The following is a 27,388-nucleotide window of genomic DNA, read 5'->3' as shown; positions in this document are numbered from 1 at the left end:
CACTCTTCCAAAGGGCATTAAAACCGTCTTGTTAAGCTACTGCGAGGTAGGATATGCGCCAAAACGCTGACCACCTCAAGCCTAGCCACTATTACATACATGCGCTTGCATTCCAAGGAACAGAAAGCTAAAGAGATGGATGGTCTCATGATCATGAATAGAGATGAGTGTTGTTCTACTCGAACTGTTCGCCAATCTCAAATTCGAGCTGTTTTGGGCGGTGTTCGAGCCGTTCGGCGAACACGAACAATTTGATAAAAATTCGGCTGTTCGAGGTTATGTTCGATAACTGTTGGTGCACCAAAATCATAACTGGATTTTTTCTCAGTAATGATGAAAATTAATGTTAATACGCAGTTTGAGTGTACAGCGGGGTGGGGGGAGGGGCAGGGGATGGATCTCTGCAGGAACAATGAAGATCTCCATTTTTTTTTCTCTTTCCCGCATTTGCAGTGGGGAGGTGCAATCTGTCAGCCTATCAGCAGCGCACACACGGAGCGAAGTGCTTTTTTTCACACAAGCAAGGGCATGTGTCATTGGCAGTGTATGTCACATGTCCTTGCCCTATAAGACCAAGCCATTTTCCCCGTCGCCACCATTTTCTCACTGCTGCAGCTGCGTGTTAGACGGCACCGCTGTTGCTGTGTGCGCTATACCTTGTTAATTTCAAGCCAATTTTCGCACAAATATACAGATAGCTTGGGAGTAGGGAATAGTTGTGATTGCAGTCCTTTTAAGGACTAGGTTACAGCATTTCCTACGACTTTTATCAGGGAGGTCTGTGCTCTTAAATAGATAGGTTGTGGGAGTAAAGACTAATTGTAATTGGAGTCCTTTTCAGGACTAGGTTACATCAGTTCCTATCAGTTTTTGCCAGGCAGGTCTGTGCCAGTGCTGTGCAAGTTTTTTTCACAGCATTTGGCTGAATCTAGCAAAGCTAATCCTTTTTGGCCTATTGCAGAGTGTGTTAGTCAGTGGAGTGGCCTATCTGTGCTGCAAGATATACCACCTGTGTATAGAATACCAATTTTTTTACTGCACCTAGTGAAGTAAAATCTTTTGGGCATAGCATCATTCTATTAGTCCATCTATACTGACCTCCATCAGGTTGCAAATTAAAACAAATTTTTATCTGCATCTACAGTACCTCTGAAAAAATATTTGGGCTTCTAGCTGTGTGTGGGACTTGTTGTATTAGTCCATCTATACTGACCTCCATCAGGTTGCAAACTGAATATATTTTTTTCTGCATCTACCTCTGAAAAAATATTTGGGCTTCTAGCTGTGTGTGGGTCTTGTTCTATTAATCCATCTATACTGACCTCCATCAGGTTGCAAACTGAATATAATTTTTTTCTGCATCTAGCTCTGAAAAATATTTGGCCTTCTAGCAGTGTGTCGGACTTTCTCTATTAGTCCATCTATACTGACCTCCATCAGGTTGCAAATTAAAAATAATTTGTATCTGCATCTACAGTACCTCTGAAAAAATATTTGGCCTTCTAGCTGTGTGTGGGACTTGTTGTATTAGTCCATCTATACTGACCTCCATCAGGTTGCAAATTAAAAATAATTTTTATCTGCATCTACAGTACCTCTGAAAAAATATTTGGGCTTCTAGCTGTGTGTGGGACTTGTTGTATTAGTCCATCTATACTGACCTCCATCAGGTTGCAAACTGAATATATTTTTTTCTGCATCTACCTCTGAAAAAATATTGGGCTTCTAGCTGTGTGTGGGTCTTGTTCTATTAATCCATCTATACTGACCTCCATCAGGTTGCAAACGGAATATAATTTTTTTCTGCATCTAGCTCTGAAAAAATATTTGGCCTTCTAGCAGTGTGTCGGACTTTCTCTATTAGTCCATCTATACTGACCTCCATCAGGTTGCAAATTAAAAATAATTTTTATCTGCATCTACAGTACCTCTGAAAAAATATTTGGGCTTCTAGCTGTGTGTGGGACTTGTTGTATTAGTCCATCTATATTGACCTCCATCAGGTTGCAAACTGAATATATTTTTTTCTGCATCTACCTCTGAAAAAATATTGGGCTTCTAGCTGTGTGTGGGTCTTGTTCTATTAATCCATCTATACAGACCTCCATCAGGTTGCAAACTGAATATAATTTTTTTCTGCATCTACCTCTGAAAAAATATTTGGCCTTGTAGCAGTGTGTCGGACTTTCTCTATTAGTCCATCTATACTGACCTCCATCAGGTTGCAAACTGAATATATTTTTTTCTGCATCTAACCCAGCCAATAGTTTTGGCCTAATACCACAGTTTGGCCACTCAGCTCTGCTCGGTTACCATCCATTGTTTTTTTGTGCAAACAACTCCAGAGTTGTGAATTAGTTAACCACCAAAATGAGTGGAAAAAGGCATGCTGCTGGTGGAAAGGGGAATAGGCGTGTTGGGAAGGGGAAAAAAGGTTGTGTCCGTGGGGTAGGTGTTAAAGCAACAGTAACATCTGCAGAAGAAAGACCATCTTCCAGCCAAACTAAAATGTCTACTTCTTTTAGCGGACAATGTGATAAGATCCCTTTCTTACGGCCACGCCAATCGCTACAAATTCCAGATGAGGCACAAAAACAGCAGGTGCTTCAACAGATATCAAGTGCTCCTTTAAGTGGGCTCTCCTCCACATCAACTTCAACATCACAAATACTCCAGTCCTCAAAGGTGTCACCCAAATCGCACTTGCTTCCTCACAGCTCCCAAATCTCCAGCTGCCCGTCTGAGTATGAGGTAGAACAGATGGTTGAGTCTGCAGAGCTGTTTACTCATACTATAGCCTGGGAATCAGAGGTCGACTCCAGCGCTTCTGTGAATCCAGACGAGGAAATGATCTGCACTGATGCCCAGAATCTTTATGAGTCGGATCCAGGACCAGACGCAGAAGGTTCTGACCATAATGTAGACCCTCATTCCCAAACTGTAACTCCTGTTGGTGGAGACAATGAGGAAGACGATGATAAGACTCAAATACCTGATTGGAGCGACAACTTTAGTTTTTTGTCAGGGCAGGAACAGGTTGGCTCTGAGGACGACGGGTGTGACAACACACAGGGTGATGATGATGAGGTTGGAGATCCCACTTACTGTCAACCCACAGTCAGCCAAGAGATGAGGTCAGCAGAGGAGGTGGAGGAAGATGCTAGTGACGACGAGGTCAGGTTGCGCCTTCCTGGACAGAGACGTAGTACTGGAAGCATGTCAACAACTGCATCCTCAAACACAACTCTGCCTCTCACCACAAGTCGTGGTGGCTCTTCAGGTCGCATGGGTGCTAAGCCTTGCATAGCCTGGGCATTTTTTCAGATCGATAAAGATGACCCAACTCGTGTTATCTGTAACATTTGTCAGCAAAAGCTAAGTAGAGGCCAAAAAATACATAGTTTGAGTACTTCATGCATGAACCGGCACATGGACATGAAGCATAAGTTGCAGTGGGAAGCTCAGTGTGCTACAATGCGGCCTAGCCGGCCGGGCCAACCACCGTCTGCCATATCTTGTGCATCCGCGGCCTCTTCATCCTCTGTGACTGGGGGGACAGCAGTCACACCTGTTTTGGGGCGCAGACCTGCCAACTCTTTACCCGCAACAGCCAGCGTGATTGGCAGGTCATCATTTTCTTTGGAGGTGGTAACAGCAGCTGGTGTTGAGCGCTGTCCGACATCGATAGCACCACCTTTGGATCAAGGCAACCTAACATGTCCGCCTGCATCTTCCTCACAGACCGGCAGTTTGCCGGGGACACCCTTATCAACCCCGTCTAAGCACAATAGCCAGCCCTCGGTCCCTCAGATGTGGACAAGTAAAAGACCATTTCCTCCTAGCCATGAGAAAGCTAAGAGGTTGAATTTCACCATCTGCAAGCTCTTGGCTACAGAAATGCTGCCTTTCCGCCTGGTGGACACAGAGGATTTTCGAGACCTTATGTCCGTCGCAGTGCCCCAGTACCAGATGCCCAGTCGGCACTACTTCTCAAAGAAAGGTGTGCCTGCGCTCCACCAGCATGTCGCACACAACATCACCGCTTCTTTGAGAAACTCTGTGTGTGACAGGGTGCATTTCACCACAGACACTTGGACGAGTAGGCATGGACAGGGGCGTTACATGTCGCTGACTGGGCACTGGGTAACTATGGTGACAGCAGGACAAGGGGCTGCTGTCCAAGTCTTGCCGTCCCCACGAGTTGTGCGTCAATCCTCTTTATGTCAAAGTTCCTCCACTGCTTCTGCCTCCTCAACCTCCTCTCGGTCTTCCACCTGCACCCAAAGCCTGTCTGGTCATGCCACAAGCTTTCTAACTGTGCAGAAGGGATCCTGCACACCTCCTTACTATGTTGGCAGTAGGGCTCAACGTCATCAGGCGGTTTTTACATTGAAATGTCTGGGAAATGTGAGTCACACAGCTGAGGAGTTGTGGTCAGCTCTGGAGAACCAATTTCATGAATGGTTGTCTCCACTGGACCTGAAACCAGGGAAGGCCGTGTGCGACAATGCTGCAAACCTGGGTGCGGCCCTTCGCCGGGGCAATGTCACACACGTGCCTTGTATGGCTCACGTGTTGAACCTGGTTGTCCAGCAATTTTTAGCCCACTATCCCAGACTAGATGGCCTTCTGCAGAGGGCACGGTCGCTGTGTGCTCACTTCCGCCGTTCGCATCCCGCAGCTCAGCGACTTACATCTCTACAGAAGTCGTTGGGCCTGCCACTTCACCGGCTAAAATGCGATGTGCCTACCCGGTGGAATTCAACTCTGCACATGTTGCAGCGACTGTGGCAGCACCGACAAGCCCTGGTGCAATACGTTCTGACGTATAGCCTGGGCCAACGAGATTCAGAGGTGGGGCAAATCACGCTGGAGGAGTGGTCTCAGATCAGGGACCTATGCACCCTTCTGCACAGTTTTGAAATGGCGACGAAGATGTTTAGTGCTGACGATGCCATTATCAGCATGACTATTCCGGTGATTTACATGCTGGAGCACATGTTAAACAGAATTCGGAGTCAGGTGGTGGCACAAGAGGAGGTGGAGGAAGTAGAGGAGGAGGAGTTGTATGCGGAAGGGCTAACATCTGCAAGGTCCAGACTGTCGGCAGCACCAAGGCGGCAGGCATGTGAGGGTGGGGGAGATGGTTTTACCAGGGCGCATGGTAGCAGCCAAACTAGTGAGGAAGGTGCAGGAGCCCAGGAAGAAGTGGAGGACGAACTGATGGAAGACTCATCAGATGAGGGAGACCTTGATCACATTTCTGTTGTGCGAGGTTGGGGGGAGAGGACAGAGGAAGGAAGCATGATTGTTACCTCGCCACCAACACAACAGGGACTTGGTGCTCCTGGATGCGCAACACACATGAGTGCCTTCTTGCTGCACTACCTGCAACATGACCCTCGAATTGTGAGAATTAGAAATAATCCTGACTACTGGGTTGCCACACTGTTAGATCCCCGGTACAAAAGTAAATTTGCAGAAATTATTCCTGCCATAGAAAGGGATGCACGCATGCAGGAGTATCAGCAGAGACTGTTGCAGAATCTTACATGTGCTTTTCCACAAAATACCAGTGGTGCACGTAGTGAATCTCACAGTTCCAACTTGCCAACCGTGGGACCGTCAAGTGTTCAGCACTCAAACCGTAACAGAACCACAGTATCTGGTGGTAACATCAATTTTGCGGAATCATTTCACCACTTTTTTAGCCCATCCTTTGCAAGGCCACAGGAGACAAGAAGTCTGACACATAGTCAACGCCTAGAGACGATGGTACAGGAGTATCTCCAAGTAAACATTGAAGCCACGACTGTGTCACTGGACCCTTGCTCTTTTTGGGCTTCCAATCTGGATAAATGGCCGGAGCTAGCCACTTACGCCTTGGAGATCTTGTCATGCCCCGCAGCCAGCGTTCTGTCTGAACGTGTGTTCAGCGCTGCTGGTGGTGTGCTGACAGATAAGCGCACGCGGCTCTCCACTGATAATGTAGACAGACTCACGTTCATAAAGATGAACAAATCATGGATCCGAAACGACTTTTCTACCCCTGTGTCATCCTGGGGAGAGTAAAAGCTTGATGATTGTTTAAAATCACCCTACCAACCGTTTTAAGCTTTCAAATTACTAATCATGTTTATCTGTATGTTGACTGGAAAATAATTTGGGCTTTGTAGCAGTGTGCAGCACTGATCCTATTAGGCCATCTATAATAAGCTCCACCAGATTTAAAATTAAAAATAATTTTTAGCTGCATCTAGCCCGGAAAATAATTTTGGGGCTCCGAGATGCGCAAGACACATAAGTGCCTTCTTGCTGCACTACCTGCAGCATGACCCTCATATTGTCAGAATTCGAAGTAATCATGACTACTGGGTTGCCACACTCTTAGATCCCCCAAACTTTTCGATCAACCTTTTCATTTTAATAAAGACCAAAAAAATGGTCATTTTTGAAATTATAAGCATTAGCAGGTTGTTAGAAACTGAAATCAAACAGTTTTCAACTCAAAACTTTATTCTAGGTGATGTTACATTTTCACATAGGACCCCTTGTTCGAAAGGAGCTTCTGAACTCTCTCGTCCATTGAATTTGTCAGGTTTTGGATGGTTTCTGCTTCAATTGTTTTGCATGAGGACAGAATACCCTCCCAGAGCTGTTGCTTAGATGTGAACTGCCTCCCGCCATCATAGACACTCCTTTTAATGATGCTCCAAAGGTTCTGAATGGGGTAAAGGTCAGGGGAGCATGGGGGTCACACCATAAGTTTGTCCCCTTTTATGCCCATATCAGCCAGAGATGCAGATGTTTTATGTGCAGCATGAGATGGTGCATTATCATGCAGAAAAATGATCTTGCTGTGAAATACACGGTTCTTCTTCTTGAACCATGGCAGGAAGTGCTGTTTGAGAAAATCCACATACATTATGGAGTTCATCTTTAGCGCCTTCAGGGATCCTAAAGGGGCCGACAATCTCTCTCCCCATGATTCCAGCCCAAAACATTACTCCACCTCCTCCTTGTTGGCGCTGTAGCCGTGTTTGCGTGGGGTGTCCATCAACCAGCCATCCTCCACTCCATTCATCTGGACCATCGAGCGCTGCACGGCACTCATCCGTGAACAAAACAGTTTTGAAATCAGTCTTCATGTAATGTTTGGCCCACTGGAGCCGTTTCTGCTTGTGTGAAGTGGATAGAGGAGGTCGACAGGATGGCGTATGCACAGCTGCAAACCTCTGAAGGACCCTGCATCTTGTTGTTCGGGGGACGTTGGAGGCACAAGCAGCTTCAAAAACTTGTCTGCTGCTATGACAAGGCTTTTTTGCCGCTGCTCTTTCAACCTGACGTAATTGCCTGTAGGAAAGAGTCCTCAATTTGCCCTTATCAGCACACACACGTGTGTACTGTGAATCAGCTACATACTTCTTGATTGCCAAGACACTTCATCCTGATCATCGCACAATGTTGATTGTAGTCATGCCTTGACCTAAACACTCCACAATTTGTTGCTTCTCAGCAGCCGACACATCCTTTTTCTTTCCCATTTTGGCAGAAAATGTAGGCTGCTGAATAATGTGAGAGAGCCTTCTTAAGTAGTCTTGCCTTTCATTGGACACACCTGACAAACTAATTAGCACTGGTGTCTGCAATTGCTTACAGTGATATAAAGAGCCCTGACACACATCACCATCAATGAGTTTAACTGACAAACAAACAAATTCTTCCCTTATCACTCCTAAACACTTTTTGCATAATAATTTGGAACACAGTGTACATGTGCTTTTCCACAAAACACCAGTGGTTCACGTAGTGAATCTTACAGTTCTAACTTGCCAACCGTGGTCTGTATGGAGTTGTTCAATAAAGGGCCCAAAATTAAGATAACATAGATGGGAGAGGTCTCTATGAATAGGAATTCCTAAGTATTTGATACCCTGTGAGGGCCAGGCAAAGGGAAAGTTGGGCTGGATGGAATCCTATATGGATTTGGGGAGGGAGACATCGAGGGCCTCAGACTTCGCTGCATTGATTTTAAAATTTGACCATGTAACAAAGTGATCTATTTCAGCCATAACAGCATGGATGGATATATGTGATTGAGTGATATATACTAGGACATCATCAGCAAATAGAGAGCACTTGTACTCGGTGCCTCCCACCTCAATCCACCTAATATTGGGGTTATGGCGAATTGATGAGAGCAGGTGCTCCGTCACTAGGATGTATAAGAGAGGGGACAGAGAACATCCCTGCCTTGTCCCATTGGTGATTGTGAAAGGTGATGAAAATGTTCTGACGCGCCCCCTGGGCCTTGGGACACCCGGAGCCGGACCCTTTTTGGTGGATGCTGGTGGTTGTAGTCTCCGTGGCGGCAACCCGGTTCCGTGGCTCAGGGCGGTCAAACCAGTGGCGGAACTATTTATGTGGTTTTGATGTTTAAATGTCCGACTACGCCACCCGTGGATTGCGGTCAGAGTGAACCGCCGCTCCAGGGCAGACCGCTGAGGCTGGTGTTGTGGGTGCAGCAGAGCGTAGCATAACTCCCCACGGGAGGAGTATAGCCTCAGGGCAGTGTATGCGGAGGATGGGGGTGATGGTGCAGGGCAGCAGCAGTAATGAAACGGAGTCATTGATGCAGTCCAGGGCCTTTACTCACAGTTCTTATTATCCAGACCACGTCTGCAGGTAACGGCTGCCCACGTCGTACTGTGCTCACCAGGTGAGGGGCTCAGACAACTCCCAGATAACTTTGGAGCGCTTCACAGGACCCCCTTTGTGTGTCCTTTGTCTGGCCTTTCTTACCAACACTTCTGTCCGGCTGCCTCGGGCCTCCTCTTGGTAAACTTGGCGCCAGTTTCCCTGACCCTATGTGGTGCCTTCCTAGCGGGTGTAGCGAGGGGCTGCGCCACATAAAATGTCACAGCCTCCTGTTTCTAGCTGAGGGTCGTTTCCTGCCTCCACTAGTTTCGGGGACCGGTCTCCCCCTTTGGCCTGACCCCTCCACGCAGGTGGATTCTGGCATGCGGTGGCGACTCGCCCGTCCGCACCCCTGAGATCCCTTCGTTCCTCGTTCCTGGAGCCTTCTCCGCTCCTCTTCCTTCCTTCTCCCTCTTCCAGGCCTGGGCCTCTGTTACTAGGCCCGCCTCCGGAGCAGAGCTCATGCAGAGCCCCTGCTCCCTGCCACTTCTGCTCAGACTTCTCTGCACTGAACTAAGATGGTGCCCACCTTTTATACTCCCTTCTCAATGCACCCAGGAACTGCTTCCTCCCTGCTCCTGCATTACAGGGTTCCCCTTCTTCAGTGTTCCCTCCCCCCACTCCAGCCAGGGACAGGGACTGTCGTGCCCATCTCAGGGGCATATTGGTCGCCCTGCCCCACGGCAATGTGGTGTAATGCATGCAGGTGTCGGGTCCTGATCCACACTACATCCTTACCTGAGAGTGAGATATCACACCTCTGGGTGAGGTGCAATACCTCTGTAGCAACCGAGCCCTCAGGGTGCTACAGTTCCATTTATCTTCAGCCTAGGTGACGTATTGCGATACAGGGCCGTGATTTTGGCTATAAAAGGGTCCCCTAGACCCCTACCCCAAGCTTTTTAAGATAATCATATATGGCGTGCCAGGAGACTCTATGGAATGCTTTCTCAGCATCCAACGAGAGTATCTAATTACAAATTTTTAACTGCATCTAGCCCAGGAAATACTTTGTGCCTAGTAGCAGGGTCTGCTAGTCAGCGGATTATCCCGGCTGTTAAGCAAGCTACACCACCTGTAGTTTGGACACTTCATTTTTTCAAAGGAAATGCTTCGGGACCACGGGATACTCAGTGAAGAGCATCAGGAGGCACCCCAAGGCATAGGGGCTGGGACTGGCAGTAGGATGCCTTGCGGTGGACAGCCGAGCTCGATCCTTATAAAAGCTTTTTAACTGCAGCAGCTTTAGTGGACGCTACTGGAGCTGGAATTACGCGGCTGCTGGCATGAGACTTGCCCTCCAATAGATCCTTGTAAATGGATTTAAAGTGTATTCATTCAAATTAGAGAGACAATTTAAATTAAAAAGCTTAGAGCTGCCTCCACCACAGGGGGGCTCGCTCGACCCACCAGCGGACAGGCACCAGTATTGGGAGAGGGGGGCTGGCCATCAGGGTTCACCGCGGCTCTGGCACAAACCCGGCGACACGGAGGTGGGACGGGCAGGAGCGGACTGGCCGTGTCGGCTTCTCACTTTTTGGATTTTAGAAGGGCATGACATGCCTATATCTGTGTCTCCCCCTCCTTTTACTCCTCCACCTCTTTTATTTTCGCATGACTATATGTACTTGTCACTTTTCCATGTGTTAGTTATGTCTTCTGAGCAGTTTGTCAGCTTTTGGACACCTTTGAAGGTGTTTTCTATGTGTTTCTATGTGTTTTTGTTTGCCTGCCATTGGTTTTAACGGTGTTCGAAGGTGTTCGACGAACAGTTCGACGAACAGTTCGGCGAACACACGGGTGTTCGACGAACCGAACCGAACTCGAACACTACGGGGGTGGCTCAACACTAATCATGAATAATTTACTCGTTGTGTAGGAGGCCGACCACTGTTGCTGTCTACCTTCTGAACTTTGTGTTGAAGCCTGATTGACCCAGGACCCGCAATCCTCTATGTCTGGAGGACGTGTTGCATCCCAGTGTCCAACTGTGTCCTGGCTTCCACAATATTAACCCAATGTGAAGGCATCAGTGAGATGGACCATCCCTGGCCACATTCACTTGTCCACGTGTTTGTGGTTAGGCTGTCCTTCAAATAGGGACGGCTGAGGACCGTTTATGGGCACCCGGCCGCCCCCTGGCGGCTGGGGACCAAGGGTGGACACCCGGCCCCCTGGTGGCTGGGGACCGAGTGTGGACACCCAGCCGCGGGGCGGCTGGGGACCGAGTATGGACACCCGGCCGCCCCCTGGCGGCTAGGGACCAAGCGTGGACACCCGGCCGCTTGGCGACTGGGGACCGAGTATGGACACCTGGCCGCCCCCTGGCGGCTGGGGACCAAGCGTGGACACCCGGCCGCCGGGCGGCTGGGGACTGAGTATGGATACGAGGCCGCCGACGCAGCCATGACGTGGTGGCCATATTCCGCCTCCACATGCCTAAAAGGCTTAATTTCAAGTGCAAGCAAGCTAGCAGTATGGTATTGCAGCCTGGGGTGGGTGGGTGGCAGGCTGCACACTTATGCTTTCATTCCAAGAAAACAAAGCAGATACTAACTTCTATCATCATCATGCTCCTCACCTTGGCACTCTCAACTCCCCTGATGGATAAGCCAGGGCCCACCGGAGGAGTCTGGTTGTCTGGTGGGCTCGGCCAATGATGCCCTAAAGCAGGCCAGGCTAAGAAAAGTGTGGGGAAGATTACCTGGACAAATAGGGGCAGCTGGGGACCGTTTATGGACACCCGGCCGCCCCCTGGTGGCTGGGGACCAAGCCCCTGGCGGCTGGGGACCAAGCGTGGACACCCAGCCGCCGAGCGGCTGGGGACTGAGTATGGATACCAGGCCGCCGACGCAGCCATGACGTGGTGGCCAGATTCCGCCTCCACATGCCTAAAAGGCCCAATTTCAAGTGCAAGCAAGCAGTATGGTATTGCAGCCTAGGGGTGGGTGGGTGGCAGGCTGCATACTTGCGCTTGCATTGCAAGGAATGGGGGAGGTACAATTGAACACTGCCCTGGGACAAGGACTTGCAAGTCTGATGCGGCAAGAATCTCTTCTGATGGGCACACTTTTAGGCAGTGACCTGGGTGTCAGAGATGCTTCCAGGGGTCTTCCCCATGCTGTTCCCATGTCTTTTCAGCACTGTATGCATGTGTCACACAGCCCATGGGCAGATAAGGTTGTAAAATGTTAAAATGACATTTCCTGGTGAATGCATTTCTCACGGTTGAAAGCAATACAAAAGTGCAAAAGTGCATAAAAAATGCTACTTGTGAATATAGCCCAAGGTGTGGAGGAGTATTTTACCTTATACACAAGTCTTTACCCTGGAAAGGATGTTCCTTAACATATTTCACAGGAAAGCACTTTCAGTTTCGTTTTTGAACGTTTTATTGTGAGCCCGTAAAAGTGGCTTAATACTTCTGACCACGTTGTTGACAGCAGTGACCTGGGGGTCAGAAATGCTTCCTGGGGCGATCCCCATGCTGTCCCCATGTAATTTCAGCACTGTCACTATCGTTTTGGGCACTTTTTAGGCTTTCTACAGACTACCGGGGGTGCCGCCGCAAAAATGCTCGGGTCTCCCATAGACTAACATTGGGCTCGTTGCTCGAGTCGAGCAACCGAGTATCACGGTGAGCTCGGCCCGAGCTTCGAGCACCCGAGCATTTTAGTGCTCGCTCAACACTAATAGTGATTAGTGATGAGCGAGCACTAAAATGCTCGGGAACTTGTTCCTCGGGTCGAGCAAATTGGAATACTCGGGTGCTCGACCCGAGCAACGAGCCCAATGTAAGTTTATGGGAAACTTGAACATTTTTCAGTCGGCTCCCTCCGGCGGTCTGCAGAGGGCCTGAAAATTGCCCAAAGCGATGGGAACAGTGTTCAAATGACATGGGAACAGCATGGGGAAAACCCCTGGAAGCATTTCTGACTCCCAGGTCACTGCTGTCAACAACATTGTCAGAGTATTACACCACTTTTACGGACTCACAATAAAACATACAAAAAAGAAACCAAAATGGATTTTCCTGGGAAATATGTTAAGCAACATCCTTTCCAGGGTAATGACTTGTATAGAAGGCAAAATAAATAACCAAAACCAAAAATACTCCTCCACATCTTGGGCTATGTTCACACGTTGCATTTTTGATGCGTTTTTGCACTTTTGCATTGCTTTCAACCAAGACAAATGCATTCACCAGGAAATGTAATTTTAACATTTTACAACCTTATCTGGCCATGTGGTGTGTGACACATCATCAGACACATGCATACAGTGCTGAAAAGACATGGGAACAGCATGGGGAAGACCTCTGGAAGCATCTCTGACTTCCAGGTCACTGCCTAAAAGTGTGCCCATCATAAGTGATCCATGGCGCATGCGAAGATGCCTCCCGCCATGCACCTGTCGTTGCAGACTTGCAACAAGCACCGTCCACGTCCTTGTCCCACTGCAGCGTTCAGTTGTCCCTACCCCATTCCTTGGAATGCAAGCGCAAGTATGCAGGCAGCCAGCCACCCACCCACCCACAGGCTGCAAAACTATACTGCCAAATTTTTGACAGCTGCTTGCACTTGAAAAACTCGGTCTCCAGCCGCCACTATATTTCCCGGTATCGCCTCCGCCTTCCACAAGCACGGGTCCCACAACATTACCCGTGCCCCCCCAGTGCACTTACTGGGAAGGACCACCTAACCACAAACAAGTGGACAGGTGAATGTGGCCAGGGACGGTATGGAGCCAGTCCACAACTTTTTTTGCTGAGAGTTGTATTTAGCTCGGTGAATGGACTGGCATAGAGGGAAACCCTATCTAGCCTGCATGTTTTTTCTCACAGGAAGTCCTATAATGCAGATTGTTGCAGAAGCAATGGCAGCCCGTCCAACATCAACTCGCCCTTGTCGGTGGTGCTTTGACACACACACACACACATCTTTCTTTGCACATTTAATTTCTTGAATACAGAATTGGACAATGGCCTGATCTGTAATGCGTTTTGAGAAATAACATGCATAAGCATGGCTGATCCACATTAAAAAAGCAGCCATAGAGTGTCCGGGAACCTTCCGCCACACTTTTCTTAGCCAGGGCTGCTTTTTGGCAGGGTTGGACTTGCCCACCAGAGAACCAGAGAATCCTCGGGCGGGCCTGGCTTCTCCTTCAGGAGAGTTCATAGTGCCGAGGTGAGGCCAAGATGATGACCATCTGCTTAGTTTTCTGTTACTTGGAATGCAAGTGCAAGTATGCAGCCAGCCAGCCACCCACCCACAGGCCGCAACACTAAACTGCCAGATTTCTGGGCAGCTTTTTGCACTTGAAATATGGCCTTTTAAGCTCGTGGAGGTGGAAACTTTTCACAACTTCATGCCGGAGGCGGCCAGGTGTCCATACTCGGTCCCCAGCCGCCACTATATTTCCCAGTATCGCCACTGCCTTCCACAAGCACGGGTCCGACAACATTACCCGTGCCCTCCCAGTGCACTTACTGGGAAGGACCTCCTAACCACAAACACGTGGACAGGTGAATGTGGCCAGACACGGTACGGAGCCAGTCCACAACTTTTTTTGCTGACAGCTGTATTTAGCTTGGTGAAAGGACTGGCATAGAGGGAAACCATAGCAAGCCTGCATGTCATTTCTCACAGGAAGTCTTGTAAAGCTACTTGCACTTGAAATGTGGCCCTTTAGGCTCGTGGAGGCGGAAGCTTTTCACAACCACATGCCTCATGCCTCCTCTCCATACTCGGTCCCAGCCGTCACTATTTCTCCCGGTGTTGTCTCCGTCTTCTACAAGCGTGGGTCACTGAACATTACTGCGGGTACTTTTCTGTGGGAATTTGCTTGCCTCCTACCAGCCTGGAATATTTTCAGCAAACTATGGTACGACGCCATGGCATAAGCACTGTCTCCAGTACTAGTAGCAAAGCCGTCCCAAATTTTCTTCTCAGGAATTTTATTTGGTAGACTGAGTGGTTGCCCAGATACATTTTCTCACAAAGGAGCTGAAGATAGAGTGGCAGCAGGTGCAAGTTTCTCCAGCCTGTTAGATATTAGAGGGTGAACGGCAACACATTGGATCAGTGGTTAGCACTGAAGACTTGCAGCGCTTGGATCCTGGGTTCAAATCCCAGCAAGGACAACATCTGTAAGGACATTGTATGTTCTCCTCGTGTTTGCGTGGGTTTCCACCTCAGTAAAAAAGCAGCCATAGAGTGTCCGGGAACCTTTCCACACACTTTTCTTAGCCAGAACTGCTTCTCGGCAGGGTTGGACGGTCCCACCAGAGAATCCTCTGGTGTGCCTTGGCTTCTGCCTCAGGAGAGTTCATGATAGCGCTAACTTTGCAGCGGCTATGGGGCTCTTGAGCGGGGGAGAAAGGTTAGCCCTCAGAATCAAATCCTCTGGTGGGCACAATGTTTGTCAATCTGAAACAGCTTCTCAGTGGGAGTTGTATTTCACCACAGCCATATTCTTTAGCTCGGTGAAAGGACTGGCATAGAGGGAAACGGTATCTACCCCGGCTGTCATTTCTCCGTCACGAGGTTCCGCCCATTGTCACATACGACCATGCCTGGCTGTATGTTCAGCTGTGAGAGCCACAGATCAGGCTGCTGTGTTACAGCTTTCAACAACTCTGCAGTTTGTCAATTAAGCATTAAGCATGTTATCTTCAGCACAGTTTGTTGCCGCGTGGCCAAGCCAGTGCTGCAGTGCTGTCAGCTTGTGACTGATGTGGTCATTTCAGAGATGGAGGAGGAGGTGCATGAGCTGAACAATGTGATTACATTGTTGTTAAATTGGTGATGCTGTTTTTTATACTAAAGAAAGATCCTATTGTTTTGTTTTTTTTTAAGTTTTTTTTTAAGACAAATGCATTCACCGGGAAATGTCATTTTAACATTTTACAACCTTAGCTGGCAATGTGGTGTGTGACACATCATCAGACACTTCCTGTTTTATTTATGATGGAGGGACTCTGAAAGTCATAAAGTCTATTTTTATAGGGACATCAGACGGCCCTTACTATTCTTAAAAGGCCAGCAGTCGGCCCTAGCTATTGTTAGAGAGCCATCAGCCGGCTATGCTTTGTTGTTCCCATTATTAACAAGTGGGTCTCCTATACTGTTATTGCGTATCCAGTGACTGCAAGGTCTGGTAAAAAAATGTTCCCATTATAAAGGCACTTTTCTCCTATAGTGGTAATGCCCATGCTGTGACTGCAAGGGCTGGCAAAATTTGGGAAAAAACCCCACTAAGAATTTAAAGACACTCGGAGCAGGGCCACAGTAACAAGGTACGACATGTTCCCATTAGAAAGGAGAGGGTCTGCTATACAGTTATAGGGTATGCAGTGAGTCCAACGGCTGACTAATTTTAGGAGAAACCCCACTAAGAATTTAAAGACACACGGAGCAGGGCCACAGTAACAAGGTATGACATGTTCCCATTAGAAAGGAGAGGGTCCGCTATACAGTTATAGGGTATGCAGTGAGTCCAACGGCTGACTAATTTTAGGAAAAACCCCACTAAGAATTTAAAGACACATGGAGCAGGGCCACAGTAACAAGGTATGACATGTTCCCATTAGAAAGGAGAGGGTCTGCTATACAGTTATAGGGTATGCAGTGAGTCCAAAGGCTGACTAATTTTAGGAAAAACCCCACTAAGAATTTAAAGACACACGGAGCAGGGCCACATTAACAAGGTACGACATGTTCCCATTAGAAGAGGGTCTGCTATACAGTTATAGGGTATGCAGTGAGTCCAACGGCTGACTAATTTTAGGAAAAACCACACTAAGAATGTAAAGACACATAGAGCAGGGCCACAGTAACGACAAATTCCCATTAGAAAGGAGAGAGTCTCCCATAGTGTTGGCCTATGCAGTGAATGCAAGGGCTGCCAAAAATTTGGAGGCACTTCAATGACCCTTGGAAGAGACGTGGAGGAGGGCCTCATAAAAAAATGCTCCCATTAGAAAGGAGCGGGCCTCATATACTTATAATGCCCATGCACTAAGTGTATGGGCTGAGAAACATTTACCCCTGGGGGGTATACATGAACATATTGTATCAAAATTTTTTTTTTTTTACGGGCATCATAAATACCCTTTAAAAAAATTAGGTGGGTGTTGCATCACGGACCATGGTCACCCTGGTGATATGGTGGTGATGGATGAGGAGAAGGAGGAGGACAAGAACAAATAGCCAAAATCAGAAAGCGTATACCCATGTGTGGGTGTGAAAAGGTGCATGGGAATACACCTCTCAAGAAAAGACACAGGATTGGAGTTTGCTACGCTGCTATCATTCGGTGGTGTTGAGAAGTCTGGCCCAATCCAGCCCTTGTTCATTTTTAGAAGAGTCAGCCTGTTAGCATTTTCAGTTGACAGGCAGATGCGCTTATCAGTTATAATTCCACCAGCGGCACTAAAAACCCGCTCTGATAAAACGCTGAGGCCAGGACCTCCAAGGCATAGAGAGCCAGTGCATTCCATGTATCCAGCTTGGATACCCAATAATTATAAGGCACAGCGGAATCACGGAAGACGTTGGTACGGTCGGCAAGGTACTCCCTCAGCATCTTCCCAAACTTTGCACTCCTTGTGAAAGTACCCCGCGCCTCAGGGCCTGTCCGATGGGAGGGTCTGAGAAATCTCTCCCAGAACTTTGACAGTGTTCCCCTGCCTCTGCTGGATTGAAGTTGTGTCTCTCTCACCTGTACTCCTTGGTTGTCCAACGAAGTGTGCCCTCTGCCGCCAGCGTTTTCAGATGGGAATTGTTTTAATAGTTCCGCAACAAGGGCCTTCTCGTACAGCCCCATTTTTGTAGACCTGTCCGCCTCAGGAATAAGAGATATAAAGTTCTCCATGGAGCGTGGGTCTAGAAGTGTCACCAACCAGTAATGGCTGTCACCCAAAATTTTGAGAACGCGAAGGTCATGGGAAAGGCAGAGTAACATAAACTCAGCCATGCGTGCCAGACTACTAACAGGCAAGACTTCCGTGTTCTCACCAAGAGGATGACTGACCATTCTCTCCTTCTCCTCCTGCTCTTTTCTGTCCTCTGGCCATCCACGCTGAACAGACGGTATGACAGCTGTGCAGGTAGTACCGTCTATAGTGCATGAAACTAGCTCCTGTCCTTCCTCCTCCTCCTCTTCCTCATTGTCACCCAATCCATGTTGGGATGAGATGAGGCTTGGCTGTGTGTAATCATCCTGTATGGTTCCTTGCTCCATCTCATCGTGCTCCGCTTGCAATGCATCCTCTTTGATTGTGAGCAGAGAGCGTTTCAAAAGACAGAGAAGCGGGATGGTGACGCTAAATATGGCATCATCGCCGCTCACCATCTTGGTGGAGTCCTCAAAGTTTTGGAGGATGGTACATATGTCTGACATCCATGTTCACTCCTGAGGTCTTATGGGTGGTGTCTGAACTGAATACCGACGGCCTTGTTGATGCTGGTACTCAACAACTGCCCTCTTCTGCTCACAAATCCTTCCCAACATCTGCAGTGTAGAGTTCCAATACGTGGGGACATCACACACCAGTCTGTGAGCCGGAAGCTGCAAACGCTGCTGAAACACTGCAAGGGCGGAAGCTGTAGCTGACTTTCTAAAATGGGCACACAGGCGGCGTACTTTAACAAGCAGATCTGGCAGCTCTGGGTAGGATTTGAGAAACCGCTGAACCACGAGGTTAAGCACATGGGCCAGCAGGTTCAGGCCATTGTCGCACACAACCATGCCTGGCTGTAGGTTCAGCGGTGTGAGCCACAGATCTGCCTGCTCTTTCACAGATGTCCACAACTCTTCAGCATTGTGCGGTTTTTCACCTAAGCATACTAGCTTCAGCACAGCCTGTTGATGCTTGGCCGAAGCAGTGCTGCAGTGCTTCCAGCTTGTGACTGATGTTGTCATTTCGGAGATGGAGGCTGAAGAGGAGGAGGCTGAGGAGGATGAGGTGCAGGAGCTGTAGACCGTGGGGGCAACCCGGATTGACCTAGGGCCCACAATCCTTGACCTCGGGAGGACGTGTTCCGTCCCAAGGTCCGACTGTGTTCCGGCTTCTACTATGTTAACCCAGTGTGCCATCAGTGAGATGTACCGTCCCTGCCCACAAGCACTTGTCCACGTGTCCGTGGTTAGGTGGACTTTACCGGTAACTGCGTTGTTGAGAACACGGCTAATGTTTTTGGACACGTGCTTGTGTAATGCGGGGACGGTACACCGGGAGAAATAGTGGCGGCTGGGGACCGAGTACCGATGGACGGCCGCCGCCATCAAGTTGCGGAATGCTTCCGTCTTCATGAGCCTAAAAGGCAAAATTTCGAGTGCAAGCAGTCGTGAAATGTGAGAATTTAGTAGTGTGGCCTGTGGGGCATTGGCTGCATATTTGCGCTTGTGACTCGCCCCCTGGGCCGTGGGGCACTCGGAACCGGGCAATAGGGAGACGATGGGGGTAGTAGTGGCGACCCGGTCCCGTGGCTCTGGGTGGTCAGACCAGTGGCAGTCCTTTAGATGTTTTAGATAATGTCCGACTACGCCACCCGTGGATTGCGGTTATTAGGAACTGCCGCTGCAGGGCAGACCGCTGGGGCCGATGATGTATGCAGCTGGGATGGTGTGACTCCCCACGGGAAGAGTGCGGCCCCAGGGCGGTGTAGTGGATGGTGGGAGTGATGGTGGTGAGAGTCCCAGTACCGGTAGTGCCGGAGGAGCGAAAAAGCACACAGACAACAAGTTACAGTCCAGGGTCTTTACTCACAGTTCATTTGTTCCGGGTCACTTCTGTCAGCAGTGACCGCCCGAGCCGTGCTGCGTTCACCAGGTGAGGGGCTCGGTCAACTCCCAGGCAGTTCAGGAATATGGCACAGGACCCCCTTCTTTCCTTTCTCTGGCCTGCCTCACCAGTGACCCACTTTTGTCCAGCTGCCGCGGACTTGTGCGGGTAAACGTGGGCCCCGTTCTCCGCTGTCTTATATGGTGCCTTCCTAGCAGGTTTGATGAGGTGTCACACCAATAAATGATCACGACGTCCGGTCTTTGGCTGAGGGTAGTTTCTCCTCCACCAACTTGGGATCCGGCACCCTTAATCTGCCTGACCCTTCACCCTGTATTCTCGTGGGTTCTTAGGGTCCCTTCTGCCTTCTTGTTCCTGAGCCCTTCTGTTTTGCTGTCTCTCCTCCTTCTTTCCTGTTACTTCTTCTCCTCCCTTCTCGTGGAGCTGGGCTGAGGTGACACCACAGCTCCCCTTCACCTCCTCCTCGGCCTCTCACTAGGCCCTCCTGGAGTAGAGCTCCTACAGAGCCTCTACTCCCTGTCTTCTCCTCTCTGGACAGAACTTCTCTTAGAGCTAAGATGGTGCCCACCTTTTATACCTCCCTCTGACCATGAGCCCAGGTGACCAGTAACCAATGGGCTCCTTCCTACGCTCAGGAACCAACCCTTATCTGCTCCTACAGCACTGGGTATTCCACCCCCCTCCCCACTCCAGACAGGGACATAGTCGGTCGTGCCTGCACTTCTGTCTAGTGGGAGCACCGTTGAGCTGTCCCTCGGAAATGGGGTGTGTGTGCTGTATGCAGCTAACTGAGCCCTGGTCCATACTCCATCCTTACCTGGGAGTGGAATACCACACCTCTGGCAGAGGTGCAATACCCCTGTAGCGGCCGAACCCTCGGGGAGCTACACTTGCGTTCCAAGGACTGTGGTATGGACAACTGAACGCTGCGCTGGGACAAGGACATGGACGTGCTTTCTGATGCTGCTACTTGAGAGTGTGCAACGACAGGTGCAGGGCAGGAGGCATCTTCGCATTCACCATGGACAGGGGATTGGCTTGCATCCACAACAGCAGAAGAAGCAATGGTGCCACACGCAGACACTGTTCCTGGACCCTGGGGTTCGGCCCACAAAGTCGGGTGCTTTGCTGCCATGTGCCTGATTATGCTGGTGGTGGTCAGGCTGGTCGTTTTGCCACCCCTGCTGATGATGGCCTGGCAGGTGGTGCAAATAGCCTTTTTGGGGTTATCGGCAGAGTCTTTAAAAAACAACCAGACTCGGGAAGACCTAACAGTTGCACTGGCAACTTCCTTCGTGTTGGTGTTACGAGGAACGGTTGCCTTTCTTTTGTCTGCGGCCACCACACTGCTTCTTCCTGCCTGTTGGGGTGCTCTGCCTCCCTCCCCCTGTGTGCTGCTGTCCTCGCTCTGCATGTCCTCCTGCCAGGTTGGGTCAGTTACTATATCGTCCACCACCTCGTCTTCCACTTCCGCACCCTGGTCCTCCTCCTGACTTTCTGGCAATTATGTCTCATCATCGTCCACCTCTTGTGACACTTTCCCACCGTCACCTTCGTGTGACCATGGCTGCTCAAATATTTGGACATCGCTACATGCAATCTCCTCTTGCCCCGCTTCAAGCGGACCGGGCGAGAGGCCCTAATCTATAAATGGAAAAGTGAACAGCTCTTCAGAGTGTCCAAGTGTTGGATCAGTTGTCTCTGAGTGCTCGGCATGGTGGGAGGAAGGAGGATCAGGGTGAGGAATATGCGGTCCAGACTCACGGCTACTGAGACTTGACCGTGTGGAAGACAGGGTGGTGGTGGTGGCTAAGTGACTGGAAGCATTATCCGGTATCCAACCAACAACCTTTTGACACTGCTCTGGGTTCAATAGTGGTGTGCTGCGGTCCCCTAGAAATTGGGACAGGAAGGTCAGGCGAGAAGATGTGGGCGTTTGTTGTGGCACAATTTCGGCTTGCCCACGGCCTTGTCCTCGGCCTCTGCATGCACCATTACCATCACGTCCAGTTCCCCATCCCTTGCCACGTGCCTTGTCAATTTTAATTGGAGGACAGTATCTTCCACGCTCACTACAAATTACTGAGTTTAAATCGAACTCATATGTGATCCGTGTGATGGAGAAAACACAGTTTTAAATACCTGGCCTGTAGGTAAATCGTTTGTACAGCAATCTGGTGTCAATTGCTTCACTGACACACTGAAATTTTTTTTAATGAAGGCCAGAAATGGCAGTATTTTCTGAAAACGTATATGTGATAAGCGTGAAGGAGAAAACACAGTTTTAAATACCTGGCCTGTAGGTAACTGTTTTGAACAGCATACCAGTGTCAAAAACTTTGCTGACACACTGAAAAAAAATGTAATGCAGGCCAGAAATGGCAGTATTTTCTGAAAACGTATATGTGATCCGTGTGACGGAGAAAACACAGTTTTAAATAGCTGGATTTTTAGCGCTGTAATATGGAAAGGACCTAGCTGTATTCTGCAGTGCCAACAAGCAAATGGCGCAGAAAAACAGTGTTCTCTGGATTGCTTTTTAAGCAAATTATGAGGATTAAGATGCAAAAAAAATATTCCTGGCCCGTGAGACCTGGGCCTATTTCTAGAAATATAACAGCAGCAGAAGGCAGAACTGGAATGGAGCCTCTTGTGCTATGTGCACTACAGTCTGTTATATACCCTGCGTGCCTGCCTATATACACTGCCTGCCTGATATCTCTGCAGATGGATTAGTTAGTCCTCAAAAGGACTGTTTGTTAAGATGGATATGTGTAATGTACGGTTTTTCTCCCTACACTACCTAATACACGATTAAATCTCTCCCTGACGCAGCAGCACCTCTCCCTACACTGTCTGATCCGTAGTGACTGTGACGAGCATGGCGGCGCCAGGTCTGATATAGACCTGAAGACGCTGTGCGGCCAACCAGTCACTGCAATGCCACAACCAACATGGCTACGGCATTACAGTGCACGGCAGGCAATCCCTGCATGTTCATTGGCTCTCTAAAGAGCGCCAAACATGCAGGGAGGGGACCCGAGTTCCCGCCCGAGCAACCCGGAAATACTCGCAGAGCTTATCGAGCACCATGATGCTCGGCCGAGGACTGAGTAGTGGCGAGCACGTTCGCTCATCACTAATAGTGATATAACTATTATAATACTCATACTGTAACAGTCACTGTTAAATTCATACAGTATAAAAGAATATAACTACCGTACTATAATACAGCTCCCTATGTACAAGAATATAACTGCTATAATACTGCCCCCTATGTACTAGAATATAACTACTATAATACTGCCTCCTATATACAAGAATTTAACTACTATAATACTGCCCCCTATGTACAAGAATATAACTACTATAATACTGCCTCCTATGTACAAGAATATAACTACTATAATACTGCCCCCTATGTAGAAGAATAGAACTACTATAATACTGCCCCCTATGTACAAGAATAGAACTACTATAATACTGCCTCCTATGTAAAACAATATAACTACTATAATACAGTACTGTCTCCTATGTACAAGATTATAACTACTATAATACTGCTCCTATGTACAGGAATATACCTACTATAATACTGACCCCTATGTACGAGGTTATAACTACTATAATACAGCTCCTATGTACAATAATATAACTACTATAATACTGTCCCTATGTACAAGAATGTAACTATTATAATACTGCATCTATTTACAAGAATAGAACTACTATAATACTGCTCCTAAGTACAAGAATATAACTACTATAATACTGCCCCTATGAACAAGAATATAACTAATATAATACTGCCCTCTATGTACAAGAATATAACTACTATAATACTGCCCCTATGTACAAGAATATAACTACTATAATTTGGCCCCCTATGTAGAAGAATACAACTACTATAATACTTCCCTCTATGTAAAAGAATAGAACTACTATGATATTTCTTCCTATGTACAATAATATAACTACTAAAATACTGTCCTCTATGTACAAGAATATAACTACTATAATACTGCTCCCTATGTACAAGAATATAGCTACTATAATACTGACCTCTATGTTCAAGAATATAACTGCTATAATACTGCCACTATATACAAAAATATAACTACTCGCCTTCGTGAGACCGTGGCTGCTCAAATATTTGGGCATCGCTACATGCAATCTCCTCTTGCTCCGCTTCAAGTGGACCGGGCGAGAGGCCCTAATCTATAAATGGAAAAGTGAACAGCTCTTCAGAGTGTCCAAGTGTTGGATCAGTTGTCTCTGGGTGCTCGGCATGGTGGGAGGAAGGAGGATCAGGGTGAGGAATATGCGGTCCAGACTCACGGCTACTGAGACTTGACCGTGTGGAAGACAGGGTGGTGGTGGTGGCTAAGTGACTGGAAGCATTATCCGGTATCCAACCAACAACCTTTTGACACTGCTCTGGGTTCAATAGTGGTGTGCTGCGGTCCCCTAGAAATTGGGACAGGAAGGTCAGGCGAGAAGATGTGGGCGTTTGTTGTGGCACAATTTCGGCTTGCCCACGGCCTTGTCCTCGGCCTCTGCATGCACCATTACCATCACGTCCAGTTCCCCGTCCCTTGCCACGTGCCTTGCCCATTTTAATTGGAGGACAGTATCTTCCACGCTCACTACAAATGACTGAGTTTAAATCGAACTCATATGTGATCCGTGTGATGGAGAAAACACAGTTTTAAATACCTGGCCTGTAGGTAAATAGTTTGTACAGCAATCTGGTGTCAATTGCTTCACTGACACACTGAAATTTTTTTTAATGAAGGCCAGAAATGGCAGTATTTTCTGAAAACGTATATGTGATAAGCGTGAAGGAGAAAACACAGTTTTAAATACCTGGCCTGTAGGTAACTGTTTTGAACAGCATACCAGTGTCAAAAACTTTGCTGACACACTGAAAAAAAATGTAATGCAGGCCAGAAATGGCAGTATTTTCTGAAAACGTATATGTGATCCGTGTGACGGAGAAAACACAGTTTTAAATAGCTTGATTTCTAGCGCTGTAATATGGAAAGGACCTGGCTGTATTCTGCAGTGCCAACAAGCAAATGGCGCAGAAAAACAGTGTTCTCTGGATTGCTTTTTAAGCAAATTATGAGGATTAAGATGCAAAAAAAATATTCCTGGCCCCTGAGACCTGGGCCTATTTCTAGAAATATAACAGCAGCAGAAGGCAGAACTGGAATGGAGCCTCTTGTGCTATGTGCACTGCAGTCTGTTATATACCCTGCGTGCCTCCCTATATACACTGCCTGCCTGATATCTCTGCAGATGGATTAGTTAGTCCTCAAAAGGACTGTTTGTTAAGATGGATATGTGTAATGTACGGTTTTTCTCCCTACACTACCTAATACACGATTAAATCTCTCCCTGACGCAGCAGCACCTCTCCCTACACTGTCTGATCCGTAGTGACTGTGACGAGCATGGCGGCGCCAGGTCTGATATAGACCTGAAGACGCTGTGCGGCCAACCAGTCACTGCAATGCCCACAACCAACATGGCTACGGCATGACAGTGCATGGCAGGCAATCCCTGCATGTTCATTGGCTCTCTAAAGAGCGCCAAACATGCAGGGAGGGGACCCGAGTTCCCGCCGAGCAACCCCGGAAATACTCGCAGAGCTTATCGAGCACCATGATGCTCGGCCGAGGACTGAGTAGTGGCGAGCACGTTCGCTCATCACTAATAGTGATATAACTATTATAATACCCATACTGTAACAGTCACTGTTAAATTCATACAGTATAAAAGAATATAACTACCGTACTATAATACAGCTCCCTATGTACAAGAATATAACTGCTATAATACTGCCCCCTATGTACTAGAATATAACTACTATAATACTGCCTCCTATATACAAGAATATAACTACTATAATACTGCCCCCTATGTACAAGAATATAACTACTATAATACTGCCCCTATATACAAGACTATAACTACTATAATACTGCCCTCTATGTACAAGAATATAACTACTATAATACACATCCAAATGTGCAAGAAAATAACTACTATAATACTGCCCCCTATGTACAAGAATATAACTACTATAATACTGTCCCTATATACAAGAATATAACTACTATAATATTGCCCCTATGTAGAAGAATATAACTATTATAATACTGCCCCCTATATATATGTATATAACAGATCATAATTTGTATAATATTGCCTTCAAAGGTATAAAATTCCAGACATGAAGGATGAAAAAAATTTTCTAACCTTAAATATATCATATTGTTGAGGAGACAATTATTGTAAATGGTTTTTCATCTTGCTGATTTCCTACTTTATCGTCCCTCTTCAGTGAGTTTCCCTCAGTTCCCTGTGCTCAGAATTTTTCTTCAATTTAGTTTATAAAAAAGTAAAATGGAAGTAAACAGGTGAACAAAATAAAATGGAAAAAACAGCTCAACGGCACAGACGTCTGCATGAAAAAAACAATGTAAAAGGTTGAGACTAAGACGCGGCGTCTGCTGCTAGAGCTGAAAAGGTTCTCCCTGCTGTGATTTCAGCACTGAGGCGGAAAAAGGAAGAGACATTTTTGAATATTATAAAATAAATGGATTTGGCTTATCAAGATCTCAGAATTCATTTCACATGTCTCATTGCTGGAAGAAAACAAACTCACTAAACAAAGAGACTCCATTGAACATCCCTCTGGCTGTGGAGCTCGGTGGGGAAGCAAAGTAACTTTAAGGTAAACAGTTAAATTATATACTAGAAACCTTGTTCCTTGATCAAAAGTTTTAGAAAGTGACTTATGTTACCTGTACTCACCTTATCGCAAAGTTTCAAAAAAAAAAAAAAAAACGGAGGGTTATTTTTGGTGAGTTCTAATGTTTCCTCCATATCCTGAGAAGCCTCCAGGGTTATTTTCTATGGGATCATTTAGTAAAAGTCAACAAATATTATGCAAAAATTGAGAATTATGTGAACTAATGTATCCAGAAAGGACTGTCTGCTGAAAATTCTATAAATCTCATTTGAATCCATCTAAAAATTAAAAATGACCTGAATTTAAAGAGGGTACAAGACGTACGATGTCCAAGATGTCCAATCATCTTCATTGCCTTTGGTTCCTAGCTTCATCAGTAGCACAGCATTGGTTAGTGCTCTGTGTTAGTTATAAATTGGTTTTGAGCAGATTCGCTTTGGTTGAATAAAATATGATCTGAGCGTAATCTGCAAAGCATAATAAAGAACTTGGAAGGGAATAAAAAATAATAAAAATTATACTCCCCTGCCATAGGACCTCCCCTTCCGTGTTCTGCCACTGAAGTTCCCTGTCTGGTCCTCCACTTGCTTTGGGACTTGTCTTCTGTCTTCTATTAGGCCTCATAATGTTTTCACATGGACAACGCCCATTAGATTATTTTACTATGTTGCGAGGCGTCGTCAGCACCGGGAGATTTCCAACAGAAGCACAAAGAGGAAACTAATGGAAGACAAAAGAAAAGAAGACCGAAGACCTAAAACGAGCAAAGTTGGGAAGTTATAGTGGCAGCACATGTGAGGATGGGTCAGGACAGGTTCGTAGAAACGTTTATTAATTTTTTACTTCTTTCTGGCTCTATAAGAATTCCAGAAAAATGGGAGGCAACTGGTGGTCAATTTGTGCAGATCAAATCCTGAAAAATTTGAATTCTGGTGAATCCATTTTTTGTGGAAATTCATAATGAAATCAATTCACTCATCTCTACTCTGTGCCATACCATCTATAGACACCTTCCATATAGTGCCCAAAAAATACACTGCTCAGAAAAATAAAGGGAACACTTAAACAACAGAATATAACTCCAAGTGAATCAAACTTCCGTGACATCAAACTGTCCACTTA

At 47.3% G+C, this 27,388-nt stretch overlaps 1 long non-coding RNA gene across 1 annotated transcript in view; it reads right to left on the bottom strand.

Annotated features, from left to right (window-relative positions):
- The window catches only part of LOC141270918 (uncharacterized), a 143,263-nt gene extending 117,176 nt beyond the window's left edge, over positions 1–26,087 (bottom strand). Inside the window, exon 1 of the long non-coding RNA XR_012321767.1 lies at positions 25,771–26,087. This is a non-coding gene — a long non-coding RNA (uncharacterized lncRNA). The remainder of the gene's footprint in view (positions 1–25,770) is intronic.
- Between the last annotated feature and the right edge of the window lie 1,301 nt (positions 26,088–27,388).

Source organism: Phyllobates terribilis, unplaced genomic scaffold, assembly GCF_046119375.1.
Source record: "Phyllobates terribilis strain yellow unplaced genomic scaffold, ASM4611937v1 Scaffold_5__5_contigs__length_657084704, whole genome shotgun sequence".
Classification (NCBI taxonomy): domain Eukaryota; kingdom Metazoa; phylum Chordata; class Amphibia; order Anura; family Dendrobatidae; genus Phyllobates; species Phyllobates terribilis.
Note: the sequence above shows the minus strand (reverse complement) of the source record. Positions and strands in the feature narration are given on the sequence as shown.